Below are 18,144 nucleotides of genomic sequence, written 5' to 3'. Positions count from 1 at the left end.
AGTCTTAACTATAGAACAATGTTTTTAAAGTTGTAATTCATAAATTATGGCCGTTATGTATTTTTTTTTTAAAGCATAGGTAGTGCACCACGAAAATAGTGTTTGCTGAAAACAGGGGACACGCATATTGCAAAAAACACATTGCATGGCATTATCTAACGCCAAAAACAGAGCAAAAAGATACGTTCAAACTGCATAACTGCACGAGATGAAAGCGTAAATTTATTCTCCCTATTTTGGGGAATTCCGGTTTTCCGCAAGAGTTACCTTTTCTTAGCTTGGTCTTATCTACTGCCTATTTTCCTAAAATAGTTTAGAATTAAAATAAAATCAGCGACTTGGATGACTTGGGAATACTTCAAATTTGTTTTGGCGGTAAGTCATTGTTCTTGGCTTTGTCTAACGCTGGAAGGCAAGTACACAGGTTGTAATAGAAGTATCCAATTAATCCAGTTAACCGAAGTGGTTCTTATTTTACCCTTTTGTTTCTTTACTTTTCGTAATGCATCGAACTCTTGTAAACGGCACTGTCGTCAAAGGACCATCGTTCCTAATTTGTTTAATATTTTGTCAGATTTTGTCCTCATAAATGACCGATTATATACGGATCGCTGTTAATTGTTTGACTGTACTGAACGCATTAAGAAAGATGATTCAAATCGACCTACTGTGCTTTATCCTACATATATTATATAGGCCACTCATGTAATAACTTAACCATATCTTCACACGTGTGCTCATCATGATTGCAAATGAAGTCGGGTCAAATTACAACCTGGCAGGGACCTTAGAAGTAATAATGCACCGCTTATGATGACACATTCGTAGTTTTTATGTGTGTCTTTTTTCAAAAATCAAAAACATTGCTTAAGCTTGCATTTCATTTTTGGTGTAAACCTGGTATCGCACAGCAAACCATGCATATTTAGTATTATCTATTTACCGCACTTAATAGACAGGTAATGCCTTACAGAGGTACGTCATCTAACTAAGCCGCATAGAAACAACGAATTACTTTCACCAGTTTTTAACTAACACACGTTAAGGCAATTCCAGGACAGACTAGCAAGATAGGGTTTCTCTTTAGATATAAAATATGCAAATATTACAGACTATATTACAGACTATATTGCAGACTATATTGCAGACCATATTGCAGACTATATTGCAGACTATATTGCAGACTATATTGCAGACTATATCCCAATGAACTTTTTGTGAAGAAGTGAAGGAATGAAATATAATAAATTACCAAACGACTTGTGGAAGCGTAAGCCTAAGTCTCCTTGCTGTCTGAAACCCATGCGTTAAATAAATGTCCAACTACCTTACACTTCCTTCCCGGTCAGCGTGTGTTGTTGAAGCTTGTAACACCTGAACAAAACAAATTCAAGGTGTGTTACTCAAAAAGCATGAAGATGGAGCACTAAACAGAAATATGCAAAACAATAACAGAAACAAAAAGTTCACACTTACATTTGACTATGTACATGAGTGTCTGGAAAGGATAAGGAACATGATGTTGCGGCGGTAATACATTTTGAGGATTACAGATCTTTGTTAATTTGAAAGAGACTGACTCCACGTAAGTCTCCCTGACTGTTGTATATAATTAAACCCTTCCACTTTATCTTATTCATGTACTTGACAGACACAAAGTTGGTTTCTTGACGTACCTTCTTCTTCTTCTTCTGCGTTCGTGGGCTGAAACTCACACATACACTCGTGTTTTTGCACAAGTAGAATTTTACGTGAATGACCGTTTTTTACCCCGCCCTTTAGGCAGCCATACGCCGCTTTCGGAGGAAACATGCAGGGTATTTTCGTGTTTCTGTAACCCACCGAACTCTGACATGGATTACAGGATATTTTCCGTGCGCACTTGATCTTGTGCTTGCGTGTACACACGAAGGGGAATAAGCCACTAGCAGGTCTGCATATAAGTTGACCTGGGAGATCAGAAAAATCTCCACACTTAACCTACCAGGCGGCCGCGGCCGGGATTCGAACCCTCGACCTTCCGATTAAGAGGCCGACGTCTTACCACCCCGCCACATCGCCCGTCCTTGACGTACCATTAGTTTTCATATTTTATGAAATGATGCACAGTTGTGAATGGACGACTGTATTTACAGTCTCACTATACATTATTGAGAACTTTGCCCATGATTCAAACAAGTTGTACATATGTTCATAACATACAAAAGTCAGGCATATTACATACAGCAGTGAATGTTATTATGTGCTTTTTCCAATGACCATGTTTAATTTGTAAATAGACTCCCTTTGGCTCTACCAGGTGACAGTTATTGCCCTTGGTTGCAAAATAAGGCTTTATTGACACAACTTTTGAGCAATTATAAAATAGAAGGTTGCAATTACCGTACAGCCTATGACATGCTTTTCCACGGGGAACATAGTTTTCGAGCCGATTTTGTGAAAACAAGATATAAAACAAGAGCAAAGTAATCCAGATTTTCTTTAAAAAATGACCACTGGTGACCATACTGGGCGCTGCGCCCTGACAAAACCAGGACTTTGAGTCGATTGCCTGTGAATTGAGTATGCTCTGCAAGTATAGCAGTTTGCAATATGATCATTTCAACTGAAGTAAAACGGTTAAAGCGGAAGAAACTTCCACTATTTTGTCAAATTCACTGAGTGCAATAACATTCAGAACGCCTTTTTGCTCACATAAGTGTAGCCTATGCGATGGTAAACTTTGTCTGTCTGTGCGTGCGTGCGTGCGTGCGTATGTATGTATGTGTGTATGTCTGTGGTAGAAACTTTAACATTTTTGGCTAAACACCGAAATACTCATTTCACGTGGTTAATTTTCAAGCACCATCTTCAAATTATTGAAGCAATGATCAACATTGTGTCGGCATGTGTGTAGTTAAAGCGTGTATCCAAAGAAAACGGGTGGTGGGGGGTTTTGAAGGGGTACAAGCAGTTGACTGATTTGTGTCGTGTTTGGCATGTAGACGGCAGGTCAGGTGTCAAGATCAGGTCAGGGGTCGCGCGAAGGATTGTGGTCCAGTTCTCACCTCGCCGATTCGCCGGGGAAGACGATTTCATGTTGTTCGGTTTCTAAGCTCCAGAAAAGTAAATAAAGAAGATACCAAAGGGAGATTTCCTACAATTTGATCTGCACAGCGTGTTTCCAATGTCCACGCGAGGAAGAGCTGTCGAAAGCGCAGCAGTCAGTGTCGATCTTGCAGCCGTATCCCGGTAAGTTCAGAGACAGATCTAGTGTCTCCCACTCTGATAACGTGTCACCTACTGTTAATCCGTTTTGTTTTAATTTCTTTTTATTTCAGCAGACACGGATGTCAAACACAGTGCTAGGCAGTCACCTCTAGTGAAATGAGTTGATCTAAAGTGCCTGTAATGTTTGGATGTCTTTGCTCGTGGTTCGATTTATGTGAATTTCAAGACTTGCAGTAGAGTCTCAAGTTAAGTTTACTCTGCCCGAAAAAAACTGTCCACCATTTACTTGAACATGCAGATATAAGGAAACGGAATGAATCTGTTCTCAAAGTCAAAATGATCACGATTTTTTCCTCAGATTCAAAACATGCACTGTCATGGTTTTGTCTGTACAATTTAGTAAGTCTTTAAGTACTTTGCAACAACTTCCTTGAACGTGAAAGACAGTTTTTGAATGCTAGATCTGTATCGCGTTTCATTCCAGACTCGATCCTCTCTTTGATTGTAGATCTACTGTTTGCTGTTTACGCACTATCATATGATTCGCTATGTAACGTTTGGTAAGCTTACCTTGCCACAGCTTTCTTGTCTTTGTTGGCATTTCTGGCTGTGTTGACCGTCAGAATTATTTTAAGAACCAGGCTGCTGCAGTCGACATGTTTCGCATATTGTAGGGTTACCATGCTGCATAGGTAAAGTGGCTTGTATAACCTGACTATTCTGTTTCAAAACACTGTTTATATTTGTGTAGGTTGTAGTCATTATAACTAATCGCATTTTGCCATTTGTTTCAGAAAGGAGGTTAACCTACAACAAGATCGACGCTATGTCAGATATATGCCTCAGCCACATGAAGACTTCCGAATTTAGATCTACTCGGCATGGTGACAAGTCTTGATGAAAAGTATAGGACTGAGGACAGCAGTGGAAAAAGTGCCCACATGGCAGGTACCTAACCTATTACCCTAGTCATTTTATCTGTTTGCCTTCTTTTGAAAATTATACATGGAGTTGATATGATGCGTTAGTTTTAACTGTGTGTGTGCGTGTGTGTGTGTGTGTGTGTGTGTGTGTGTGTGTTTGTGTGTGTGTGTTTGTGTGTGTGTGTGTTACGGAGTGAGTGAGTTTGTGTTATGTTACTGTTTGTTGATTTCTTACGGGAGCCTTGAAGGCTTCGCCTCTTGTTGCTCATGCATTCACTGTGATCTTCAGAATCAGTATTTGTGCAAAAGCATGGTTTTAAAAGAAAGTTCGCGATGTGTGTTTCGTAACATTTCCGAATAATTGTCAGCATGTTCCTTTACCACCGCCACTCACCCATCTCTCTCTCTCTCTCTCTCTCTCTCTCTCTCTCTCTCTCTCTCTCTCTCTCTCTCTCTCTCTCTCTCTCTCTCTCTCTCTCTCTCTCTCTCTCTCTCTCTCTCTCTCTCTCTCTCTCTCTCTCTCTCTCTCTCTCTCTCTCTCTCTATTGAGGCTATGGCGTTGCGTGATTTCTTTAAAGAACATAACATGAAAAGCGAGTACAAATTACAAAGGAATGAAGTTTTGAAAACGGTAAGGCAAGCAAAAGCAGATTATTTTAATAAATTGCTTTCTGATAAGAGAGATACTTCTACAATTTGGCGAGCAATGAATAAAGTTCTTGATAAATCTCGAAAGAGATCGACCAATTCTCCGTCACAAATAACTCCAGAAGATTTTAATCAACACTTTATTTCGCTCGCAGAGAAACTGAAAGCCTGTCTCACGCAGACTGAGTCCCTTGATATTGATGTCTCTCTAGAAAAATTAAAAACATGTTATGGACGAAAGTTGACTCAAAACGAAACGTTTTCTATTCCACCCATTACTGTCCACGAGGTTGGAAAACTGATAGAACAGATGGCGAATAAAAAGTCAATGGGTCCCGATAAGATTCCTGTCCGGTTGCTGAAATATGCCATACCATACATAATTGATTTACGGACTTATGTCTACAACCTTGGCATACAACAAAACGTTTTTCCCTCTATTTTAAAATGTGCCAAGGTAGTGCCACTCCCAAAAAGCAAGGATCTTACGGACCCTAACAACTTTCGACCAATTTCCCTCTTACCTGTTTTATCTAAGCCTTTGGAGAAGCATATTCAGAAATATTTACTGGAATATATGGAACGAATGAATTTGTTTCATCCATTTCAGTCTGGATTTCGCTCTAAGCATTCCTACAAGACCGCTCTCAGCTCTTTATGTGAAACTTCGTTATCAGCTGTTAATGAGGCCGAAATAACAGGAGCGTTATTCCTGGACTTCGACCTTGTAGACCACTCCCTATTATTACAGAAATGACAATGTTATTTAAAAGACGACTCTGCTTGTGCCTTTTTTTAATCATATCTTTCAAAACGGACACATTATGTCTCCATTAACTGTAAAACTTCGTCGACTGATTTCGTCAGAAGTGGCGTGCCTCAAGGTTCTGTATTATGGCCTATATTGTTTTGAATTTACATAAAGGATTTACCTGTGCATTTTGTCAGAGGAGAAAGTAAGATGTGAGTTTTTTTGCGGATGGTTCATCAATCCACACCAGTCAGAAGTCTTTGGTAGCCGTCAACCAATCTCTTCAAAAAAGTATAGATGAGATGACAGAATGGTGCACCACTAATGCAATGGTTATTCACCCTGTTAAGACGAAAAGTATGGTGATTACAACTAGACAAAAACACCAATTAAAACCCTTACAACTTCAACTGTCAATTGATTCAACTCAAGTGCAACAAGTTAAAGAGCATAAATTATTAGGGGTTACCGTTGATCAAGAATTGAAATGGCAAACTCACTTGAGTAAAATTTGCAAATTAGTATCTAAAAATTTGTACTTATTGTCTAAATTAAGACATTATGCCGATGTGGAAGCACTCAAGTTGTTTTATTACGCTCACATAATGCCCCATATCAACTTTGCTTCAACACTTTGGGATAACTGCAGTGATGTTCATCTCAAACGACTCAATTCTCTTCATCGCCGTGCTGCAAAACTAATTCTGCATGAGTCAAATAAGCCAACAGATGATAAATTAAAGCTCCTTAATTTCCTTCCCTTGAAAGATCAGTTGACGCTAAACAAGGCTGTCTTTATGTACAAAGTAATTAACAATAATGTTCCTGGATATTTAAAATCACATTTCAGACATGCCACAAAAAGATATGGGTCCCAGAACCTGATTCCCCCCCATCCCTCGTCTAGACTTGTATAAGTCAAGTTTAGCCTTCTCAGGAGCGTCTCTATGGAATTCCATACCCCTACCCCTCCGAAATGCCTCTTCTGTGAAAACGTTTAGGCGCCAGTTTCATTCCCGCTTAATGGGTAAATAGAACACTTTTCATGTCTGATATTTTAGTGCTTTTTACATTTAGTCAAGTTATGTTTGTATTTTGATTTGTTCTTTATGTGTATGTATTGATAATGATATACATGCGAATGATTGGGACAATTCCTCCCCACATTTGTTTTCTCCCTTTTGTTATTAGTTGTTTTGGATGTTTATATGCAATGCATTATTGCAACTATGCTGCAATTTCCACACTATATTGTTTTTCCCATTTTTGAATGTGTATACAAAACCATAACCCTTTTCTTAATTATTACTATTTACATTATGTACGTCTGTAAGTAACAATAACCTTGTCAATTTTACTATCTATATTATGTGCGTCTGTATTAAGTGTTTGTATAAGGGACAGGTTGTAAGATTAGGCTTTGCCTAAAACCTCTATCCTTTGGTAATAAAGTTCAGTTTCAGTTTCAGTTTCAGTTTCAGTTTCTCTCTCTCTCTCTCTCTCTCTCTCTCTCTCTCTCTCTCTCTCTCTCTCTCTCTCTCTCTCTCTCTCTCTCTCTCTCTCTCTCTCTCTCTCTCTTATTGATTACGCATCCACTCTATAGGACTCTGCAAGTGATAATTCCCTAAAGCTACTCAGCAGATTACACAAAAGAGCGCTAAAAGTAGTATTACTCAAACAGACTACTCTCACCGACTCAGACTACATCAACATAGGGGTCCTACCTCTAAAGTCAAGAATGAATTATAACAAAGGAATAATGATGCATACAATTATGACAGAAAATGCACCCGAAACCATTTGTTCAAAGTTCTCTTTGAAGAATTCGAACCACTTTAAAAAACTAAACACTCCTCTTCCTAGGATAGACCTATTTAAATCAAGTCTTGTTTATTCAGGAAGCAGCCTCTGGAACGCTCTTCCGGACGCCCTGGGGCAATCCACCAATACAGATTCTTTTAGAACCAAATATTCTTTCCATTTAATGAACTCTATGAACAAATAAACTTGATTGGTATGTTCTCTTTGTATACAGTTGTTCATTATCGGAATTATGGTTTATTTGTGACAAAATCACGAAGATTTGGCTCTGTAATACATTGTTTTGCTGAGCTAATGTATTGTTGCAAAGTATGCTTACTTTGCGTTTATCTTCATTGCTTTACACCCAATTTTGAACACTACCTTATGATCTACAATGCTTCTACATAATGCGCTTCATGAACATAAACTTATATGTTCTACCATTAATGATGTTTTTATGTGACCTTTTTTTTCGGAGTCGGAGTGGCGCAGTGGTTAGAGCGCTTGCCTCTCACGCTGGAGGTCGTGGTTCGTCCCCCACTCGGGGACAAATACAAATACCCGATTTTTCCGAGCGCTCTCCAGTCCACCCAGCTGGAAATGGGTACCTGACCCTATTCAGGGCCGGGGAAGGCAAAGGCAGCGAGGGAGAGGAGATGGGCACCGCCCTCACAAAGCTGGCCCAGAGAAGTTGAGATCTCCAACATCTGGCTCCCCTACGACCAGACATGGTTATGGGAATACCTTTACCTTTACCTTTTTTTTCCCCTAGTCACAGTTATAGTAAAATGATTTAGTCCCTCTTTAGGGCGAGGGCCAGATGCAAAAAAACATATCTATGCTTATTCTTGTCACCCTCGACTAATAAAGATTTGTCATTGTCATTGTCATTGCCTCTCTCTCTTTCTTTCTCTCTCTCTCTCTCTCTCTCTCTCTCTCTCTCTCTCTCTCTCTCTCTCTCTCTCTCTCTCTCTCTCTCTCTCTCTCTCTCTCTCTCTCTCTCTCTCTCTCTCCTTTTCCCTATTTGTTCTTTACATAATAGAAACAAAGTCCGTTTTGGGGTAAACCCTTTTTTACATTTAGTCAAGTTATGACTAAATGTTTTAACATAGACTTTACTTTCTTTCTTTATTTCGTGTTTAACGTCGTTTTCAATCATTCAAGGTTATTTAACATAGACGGGGAATCGTGACGAGGGTAGTGATGTATGTGTGTATGTATGCATGTGTGTGCGTGTGTACGTGTGTGTGTGTGTGTGTAGGTGTGTGTGTGTGTGTAGGTGTGTGTGTGTGTGTAGGTGTGTGTGTGAGTGTGTGTGTGTGTGTGAGTGTGTGTGTGTGTGTGTGTATGTGTGTGTGTGTGTGTGTGTGTGTGTGTGTGTGTGTGTAGAGCGATTAAGAGGAAACTACTGGACCGATCTTTATGAAACTTGACACAAAAACATGTCTAGATATTATCTCCAGACCATTTTTTTCTTTTTTCGATAAATGTCTTTGATGACGTTATATCCGACGTTTTGTGAAAGTTGAGGCGGCACTGTCACGCTTTCATTTTCCTACCAACTTTGTTTACATTTTAGAAATCTTGAACAAAGGCCGGACTTTGGTTTTGCATTTCAGCTTGGAGGCTTACAAATTGATTAAAAAGTTTTGTATTTAAAAATCTTAAATAAGAACCATTATTTTTTTATAAAACGATCCAATAGTAATTCGTTCTTATTCTTCATCATTTTCTTACTCCAAAAACATATGAATATGTTATATTTGGTTTAAAAACAAGTTCTGAAAATTAAAAATATGAAAATTAAGAATACAATTAAATTTCCGAAATCGATTTAAAAAGAAGAGGCGAAGCCTTCACGGCTCACGTAAGAAATCGACAAACAGTAACACAAACTCAATTACTCCGTCACACATACACACACACAGTAAGCATACCGTCGCGATATAACCTTGAACGGTTGAAAACGACGTTAAACACCAAATAAAGAAAGAAAGAAACAGTAAGCATAAGTGATACGGTGCAAGAGTGCGAGACACTAGATCTAGATCTGTCTGTCTGTAGCCTACTTTTTACATTTAGTCAATGTTGACTGAATGTTTTAACATAGAAGGGGGGGGGGGGGGGGCACCTGATATGTCAAACAATTTAGTAAACTATATCAATTTACTTATTATTGTGGCAAAAATGTGTGTGGGAAAATTCAAATACGGGAAACCAATAGAAATTGTGTGCATGTTTAATTCAGAGTTAGATTTGCGACACATATAGACTGAGAATAATGGTAATTGTAAAATATTTTAATAAAATTGTCCATTGTTGGTATTTGTCCATGATAGAGGTGAAAAGATTAGGGCAAAAGAAGTAAATTTAAATGTGTGTTTTTTTCTTTATTTTTTTTCTTTTTTTTTTAAACCCTATCTCGCTGTTGATTTAAAAATGTAAGAAAAAAGAAACAAGTCGCGTAAGGCGAAAATACAACATTTAGTCAAGTAACTGTCGAACTCACAGAATGAAACTGAACGCAACGCAACACAGCAAGACCGTATACTCGTAGCATCGTCACTCCACCGCCCGTGGCAAAGGCAGTGCCAGTGGAATTGACAAGAAGAGCGGGGTATTCGTTGCGCTGAGAAGGATAGCACGCTTTTCTGTACCTCTCTTCGTTTTAACTTTCTGAGCGTGTTTTTAATCCAAACATATCATATCTATATGTTTTTGAAATCAGGAACCGACAAGGAATAAGATGAAAGTGTTTTTAAATTGATTTCGAAAAAAAAATTTTGATAATCATTTTTATATATTTAATTTTCAGAGCTTGTTGTTAATCCAAATATAACATATTTATATGTTTTTTAAATCAGCAAATGATGGAGAATAAGATGAACGTAAATTTGGATAGTTTTATAAAAAAATTTTTTTTTACAATTTTCAGATTTTTAATGACCAAAGTCATTAATTAATTTTTAAGCCACCAAGCTGAAATGCAATACCGAAGTCCGAGCTTTGTCGAAGATTACTTGACCAAAATTTCAACCAATTTGGTTGAAAAATGAGGGCGTGACAGTGCCGCCTCAACTTTCACGAAAAGCCGGATATGACGTCATCAAAGACATTTATCAAAAAAATGAAAAAAACGTTCGGGGATTTCATACCGGTCCAGTAGTTTAGTCTGAATCGCTCTACACACACACACACACAGACACACACACACACACACACACACACACACGCACACACACACGCACGCACATACACCACGACCCTCATCTCGATTCCCCCCTCAATGTTAAAACATTTAGTCAAAACTTGACTAAATGTAAAAAGAAAGAGGGAGAAGGAAAAAAAAAAAAAGGAAACTGAGCTGAACATTAGAAATAAATTTATGTTACGATTATTTTTATCTATTTATATATTTAAACATATTAGTTTACTGATAAAGTTTGTTGATTTAAAAATGTACACATTTGACAGAGAAAAGAAAAGACCTATGAAGAAGGTTTGCTCCAAGCCACACACCAAAAAACAAAACAAAAAAAAAGGCAAAAAAAAAATCAAAATAAAAAAGGCAAAAAATAATTGTAGTAGCAAACCTGCATGCAACTGAGGTTTAAAATAAAAAAGAGAAAAAAAAAAAAAAAAAAAAAAAAACATAGTAGGGGGAATCGAGACGAGGGTCGTGGTGTATGTGTGTGTGTCTGTGTGTGTGTGTAGAGCGATTCAGACTAAACTACTGGGCCGATCTTTATTAAATTTGACATGAGAGTTCCTGGGTATGATATCCCTGGACATGTTTTTCTTTTTTTCGATAAATACCTTTGATGACGTCATATCCGGCTTTTTGTAAAAGTTGAAGCAGCACTGTCACACCCTCATTTTTCAATCAAATTGATTGAAATTTTTGCAAAGCAATCTTCGACAAAGCCCGGGGTTTGCTATTGCATTTCAGCTTGGTAGCTTAACAACTGATGAACGAGTTTGGCCATTAAAAATCGGAAACTTGTAATTAAAATTATTTTTGTATTAAACGATCCAAAAACAATTTCATCTTATTCTTCGTCATTTTCTGATTCCAAAAACATATACATATGTTATATTTGGATTAAAAACAAGCTCTGAAAATTAAAAATATAAAAATTATTATCAAAATTAAATTTTCGAAATCAATTTAAAAACACTTTCATCTTATTCCTTGTCGGTTCCTGATTCCAAAAACATATAGATATGATATGTTTGGATTAAAAACACGCTCAGAAAGTTAAAACGAAGAGAGGTACAGAAAAGCGTGCTATCCTTCTCAGCGCAACTACTACCCCGCTCTTCTTGTCAATTTCACTGCCTTTGCCATGAGCGGTGGACTGACGATGCTACGAGTATACGGTCTTGCTGCGTTGCATTGCGTTCAGTTTCATTCTGTGAGTTCGACAGCTACTTGACTAAATGTTGTATTTTCGCCTTGCGCGACTTGTTAGTACTTACGGGGACACGATTGCCAGATGGCCAGATCGACACTGCGCTTTCGACAGCGCTTCCTCGCGCAGACACTGGAAACACGCTGTGCAGATTAACCTGTAGGAAATCTCCTTTGGTATCTTCTTTATCTATTTTTCTGGAGCTACGAAACCGAACAATGTGAAATCATGAGTCGTCTTCTTCGAATCGGCGAACTGCAGCTCGGTGATAACTGTATCTATACCACAATCCTTCACGCGATCTGACCTAACCTTGACCCCTGACCTGGTCTACATACCGCACACGACACAAACCCAAAACCCCCAACCACCAGTTTTCTTTGGATACACACTTTAACTACATACGTGCCGACGAAATGTTGATCATTGCTTCAATATTTTGAAGCTGTTGCTTGGATAATAACCAGGTAAAATTAGTATTTCGGTGTTTAGTCAAATGTTAAAGTTTCTATCACATACACACACACACACATACACACGTACAGACAGACAAAGTTTAGCATCGCATAGGCTACACTTACGTGAGCCAACAATGTCATCTTATTCCTTGTCGGTTCTTGATTACAAACACATGTACCTAGATATGTTATATTTGGATTAAACACAAGCTCAGAAAATTAAGTAGAATACAGATCGACACAGAAATCATTTTTGGGTCGACTTCCTACATTTTAATCGTAGTACTAATTAACCTATTTTCGTTAATTGTGATTACACTTTTAGAGTAAACATGACATATGTATATATTTTTAGTTTAAGAATAAGATGAAAAATACGATGCAATAAAATTCAAATCGGTTTACGAAAGTTAATTTAATGGCAACTTTAATGTGCAAACTCATTAATTAATGTTTAAGCCTCCAAGCTGAAATACTTACCAAGGTCCGGGCTTCGTCAAACATTACTTGACCAAACTTTCAACCAATAGGTTTGAAAAATGAGAGCGTGACAGTGCCGCCTCAACTTTCACAAACATCCAAATATGACGTCATTGAAGACACTTATCAACAAATTAAAAACACGTCTGGGGATGCCAAACTCAGGATCTCTCATAAAACGTTTCATGAAGATCGGTCCAGTACGTTTCTCTGAATCGCTCTACACACACACACACACGTACACACACACACACACACACACACACGCACACACACTCACACACACACACACACACACACACACACACACACACACATATCACCACCCTCGTCTTGATTCCCCATCTACGTTAAAACATTTAGTCAGAACTTGACTAAATGTAAAACCGTTTTCTTTTGCAATCTTGTATATTTCTTGTATTGCATTGTGCCATTGCTACTAAGATGTAGATGTTGATCGCACGATCTTGAACTGTAGAATACCTCTGTGTTTGTTGTTTGTCACTGACTGGATGTGATGATTGCAAATTTGGTGTGTCTTTTCTTGGTTCTGGGTGTAATTAAGTGTATACGTACGTAGTAATATATATAATTTGAAGCAAAAAAAAAGGAAATTAAAAAAGTGACTTTCCTTTACATGCTGAAATGACGATGTATAATCCGCTAGTCCCGGCAAGAGCAGAACAATGAAAGTTTAACTAGTTTTTTTTAAATGCGTGAACGTGAGTTCAATGTTAAATGTTGTCTTAATTTTTCTCATGAGGGTCCTGAAAGGTCCTTGAAAAGTCCTTAAATTTCAAAGTGAAAATGCTGTGCGAACCCTGTTGAAACTCGGAATCATTACTTTCATGTGTGCACACTGGTATGGTTCACAATCCTCTCAATCGCTCAATTAAAGTACAGCCACAACACACACATTTCTACGTGGTTTTTATATTATTTTATATAGATATGCATGATCTTGATTTAAGGATTAAAATATCGTTGTGAGAGAATATTTGGCAGAGTTTTTAAAGTATTGGCTAGTTGCAGATAATATGTTATTAATTACGTTACTAAAATTATCAAGTTCCTGGAGACCTCAATGTAAAAGGTATTTCTAGAACAGTAGAAATGAGTGTGCATGCATGTGCATCTCTCATTGGATATTCGGTTATCGAAATTTGAATAAAAAAACACATCACCTTACCTGTTGCCTTTGAAGAGTTTATTGTTCCAGTGTCAACTCAGCATCTGAGGTAAGCCACACACAAGACGCACACGTAATAATCAGTGAATGTCGAATCACAGTTCTGATCATATCAGAGGTGTTGTTCCAGTGTCAATTCACTGTCTCTAACACAAGCCGCATTCAAGACGTACACATAGGGATTAGTAAACGTAGAATCACAATTCTAGGTATATCAGAGATGTTGTTCAGTGTCAACTCAGGGTCTTAACAGGGCTTTCCACAGAAGTTCCATCTAGCGGGTCCCGGGACCCCCAACTTCAATAAAAACGGATGTCCTCGGACCCCCTCAGTAAAACTTTCGAGGGTCCGAGGACGTGGTGGTCCACACTCTTGCTTTCGGAAGGCACATTCCTCACAGACCCATGTTCTTTGAAGTGCTCATTTCAATGTTATACCGATGTTGTCTGAGCCCTCTAGAGAAAGAGTATGGCCATATCAGTTAGATTACTCTGAAAACAGCACTGTGAGTTGGCATTATAGTGGACATGTAGAGAGTTCCAGAACTCGCTCTTTTCATGTTTAGCGCGTCTCTGAACCCCCTCCATGAATTTATAGTACGTTGTTCGTCTTCTAGCACGTATAGGACGCAGGAACCATGGGGACGCACAGTCTGGGGAGCACTGCGTGGTTTACGGTGAGCCACACACAATACGGACACATAATCAAAGGACGCAACGTCACAATTCTGAGTATGTCAGAGTTCGTGTTCAAGTGTCAGTGTTCCAGACTCTAAAATAAGCACCAACAGGAGACACGTGATCACCAGTGAACGTAGAATCACAGTCCTGAGCATGCCACAGTCTGACTAAAACGCACAGCACCATTCACGTAATATGCAAGTTTAAACTTTGGTAACGACACTGTAGATAATTAACACCGCCCAGTGTACGAAAAGGAAAGTTTTTAAACCAGTTTGCAAGTCGTGTCCAGAAACAGTAATGGTATAGTTTGGAATGTGCTCAAACAACCACTGTTCCGATGGTAAGTCGCTTTAGGAAATAAACTCAACTGTCACTGTTCTTGTCAGAAAACACGAAGGTTTACAAAAGCTACAAAACCTACAAAAGGTCGCAATCTCCCTTCTTGCATTAAATTATGGCACTTTGTAGACCAAAAGCCACTGTTCGTCATTTCAAGAAACGTAAAACATCAAAATCAAACACACAAACGCAATATTGTCGAGTGATAAACTCGATGTTGTTCCTGTCACGCCTGAAGTCTGGAAGATCAATAGAGAGCAACATGTTGTCACAAATTCCACAGGTCTGTCATTCGGATGTGTGTTTGACAAATCGGCTTCCACATTGCCAGAATCTAAAGCAAATACTGTTTGGAGATGACGATGTGATATCTACATGTTGGATCCATGAACCAAACAATTAGACACAAAAACCACCATCTACACAGTTGTTGTCATTGTGTCACGCCTAACGCAGTGTGGATCACAGAACACCTACACTTTTTATTGTGCCACGCTTAACGCAGTGTGGATCACAGAACACCTACACTTGTCACTGTGTCACGCCTAACGCAGTGTGGATCACAGAACACCTACACTTTTTATTGTGCCACGCTTAACGCAGTGTGGATCACAGAACACCTACACTTGTCACTGTGTCACGCCTAACGCAGTGTGGATCACAGAACACCTACACTTTTTATTGTGCCACGCTTAACGCAGTGTGGATCACAGAACACCTACACTTGTCACTGTGTCACGCCTAACGCAGTGTGGATCACAGAACACCTACACTTGTCACTGTGTCACGCCTAACGCAGTGTGGATCACAGAACACCTACACTTTTTATTGTGCCACGCTTAACGCAGTGTGGATCACAGAACACCTACACTTGTCATTGTGTCACGCCTAACGCAGTGTGGATCACAGAACACCTACACTTGTCATTGTGTCACGCCTAACGCAGTGTGGATCACAGAACACCTACACTTGTCATTGTGTCACGCCTAACGCAGTGTGGATCACAGAACACCTACACTTGTCATTGTGTCACGCCTAACGCAGTGTGGATCACAGAACACCTACACTTTTTATTGTGCCACGCTTAACGCAGTGTGGATCACAGAACACCTACACTTGTCACTGTGTCACGCCTAACGCAGTGTGGATCACAGAACACCTACACTTGTCATTGTGTCACGCCTAACGCAGTGTGGATCACAGAACACCTACACTTGTCATTGTGTCACGCCTAACGCAGTGTGGATCACAGAACACCTACACTTGTCATTGTGTCACGCCTCGGCGCAGTGTGGATCACAGAACACCTACACTTGTCACTGTGTCACGCCTAATGCAGTGTGGATCACAGAACACCTACACTTGTCATTGTGTCACACCTAACGCAGTGTGGATCACAGAACACCTACACTTGTCATTGTGTCACACCTAACGCAGTGTGGATCACAGAACACCTACACTTTTCATTGTGTCACGCCTAACGCAGTGTGGATCACAGAACACCTACACTTTTCATTGTGTCACGCCTAACGCAGTGTAGATCACAGAGCACCTACACTTTTCATTGTGTCACACCTAACGCGGTGTGGATCACAGAACACCTACACTTTTCATTGTGTCACGCCTAACGCAGTGTGGATCACAGAACACCTACACTTTTCATTGTGTCACACCTAACGCAGTGTGGATCACAGAACACCTACACTTTTCATCAAAAAACAAAAACAACTTATCCTACAGCTTAAAACCTTGCCATCGTGTTGTGTGTTTCAAGAGAGTGGCGTACTGTTTCCCAGAATCACACAGACTGTACTTGTGCCAAGACTTTGGGTCTTCTGTCAAGTCCCTTACGACGGCAAATTGCTAAAAGGTGTTACTAACGCACCACGTGACTCCCATACTATGATGAGCGTATAGACAAGCCCTTAACTTTTTTCAAGTTGCACCTTGGCCTGCTCCACTCTGATAGCAGTAGTTCTTGCCGCGCGACTGAGACGCAGTGTCATTATACGCCGGGGGCGGGCCAGTGACATGCTGTCAAAGCTGAGTGGGCGGGACTAAAGCCAAACGCGTTCACGCTAGTGCCCGTGGCATGTGCACTGACAACTGGGCCAACAGTCCCTACAAACAAACAAGTCGCTAAGCCATTGATACCCGGGGTGCGTTGCCTCAGCTTCTTCTTCTTCGGCGTCCGGCGAAAGCAAAACGTTTTATAACGGACCTGTTGTTTGGGGTCAGCCAGACGTAATGTTCAACGTAATGGACGTAGAATCACATTTCTGAGTATGTCAGAGGTAATAACGTAACGCAACTGCTCGCAACCTGCAGCATATAATACTGCTTGTTGTTTTTCTGTTGCAGCATGGTTCACGTAATCTATGTCCAGTGTGTGTGTGTGTGTGTGTGTGTGTGTGTGTGTGTGTGTGTGTGTGTGTTTATGTGTGTGTGTGTGTGTGTGTGTGTGTGTGTGTGTGTGTGTGTGTGTGTGTGTGTGTGTAAATGTGTGTTTGTGTGTGTGTGTGTGTCAGCGGCATTCGTAAGAAACAACGTAAAATTGGAGGTTTTTCGCTTGTTTAAAAAAAAAGCTGTACATAACTGACGACGAGGAAGAGCGAAAAACTTCATATTTTTGTTTCTCCGTTTTGACAGAGCGAAAGTCCTTTTTCAAGTGAGGAAAACACGCACGTGCGCGTCTCAAAGACTTGGCAATGCGATGAGCTCCCTTGCGTTTGACATTTTTTTAAAATTCAGTTATATTAATAATAATAAATAATAATAATAATAATAAAACGTTCTGATATAGCTCTGTTCCCCGCCGAATGGCAGTCTCATGGCTGTGCTCAAGGGTATACATTGTATTACTATGTCATGTTTCGTTTGAAATGAGAAAATTAGGGTATTTTATAATCACCTTTAGCGTCGACAAGCATTGGTAAGAAGAACTGCATGTCTTCGATGGGATGATAGCGGTGGAAAGACTCTTTGTTCGTGTTGAACTATAATCACGTGTAGGCAGTGTTGTTGTAAATATGAAATGAATATTGAGCAATTTCCTGCGAAATATGGCCTGATGGTCGAAATAGGGTTGTGTGAGACTATCCAATCGCAACCCCCAAATTTCCCCACGTGTCTATCAGAATAGCAATGTAACCCTAGGACAGTGTGTTACTTTATGGATGGCAACGTTTGGTAACAACGTATACGACTTAAAAGAGAAGTTCAAGCCCCATGGAGATGACCGTACTTTC

General features: G+C 39.5%; 1 long non-coding RNA gene across 1 annotated transcript in view; it reads right to left on the bottom strand.

Annotated features, from left to right (window-relative positions):
* The window catches only part of LOC138955195 (uncharacterized), a 48,700-nt gene extending 33,612 nt beyond the window's left edge, over positions 1-15,088 (bottom strand). The window contains exons 1-2 of the long non-coding RNA XR_011452138.1: positions 13,875-15,088; positions 1,328-1,374 (exon numbers count right to left, since the gene is read on the bottom strand). This is a non-coding gene — a long non-coding RNA (uncharacterized lncRNA). The remainder of the gene's footprint in view (positions 1-1,327; positions 1,375-13,874) is intronic.
* Positions 15,089-18,144: the final 3,056 nt, after the last annotated feature.

The sequence above is a fragment of the Littorina saxatilis genome, unplaced genomic scaffold (assembly GCF_037325665.1).
Source record: "Littorina saxatilis isolate snail1 unplaced genomic scaffold, US_GU_Lsax_2.0 scaffold_193, whole genome shotgun sequence".
Lineage (NCBI taxonomy): Eukaryota > Metazoa > Mollusca > Gastropoda > Littorinimorpha > Littorinidae > Littorina > Littorina saxatilis.
This window is presented reverse-complemented; position numbering and strand designations above follow the sequence as displayed.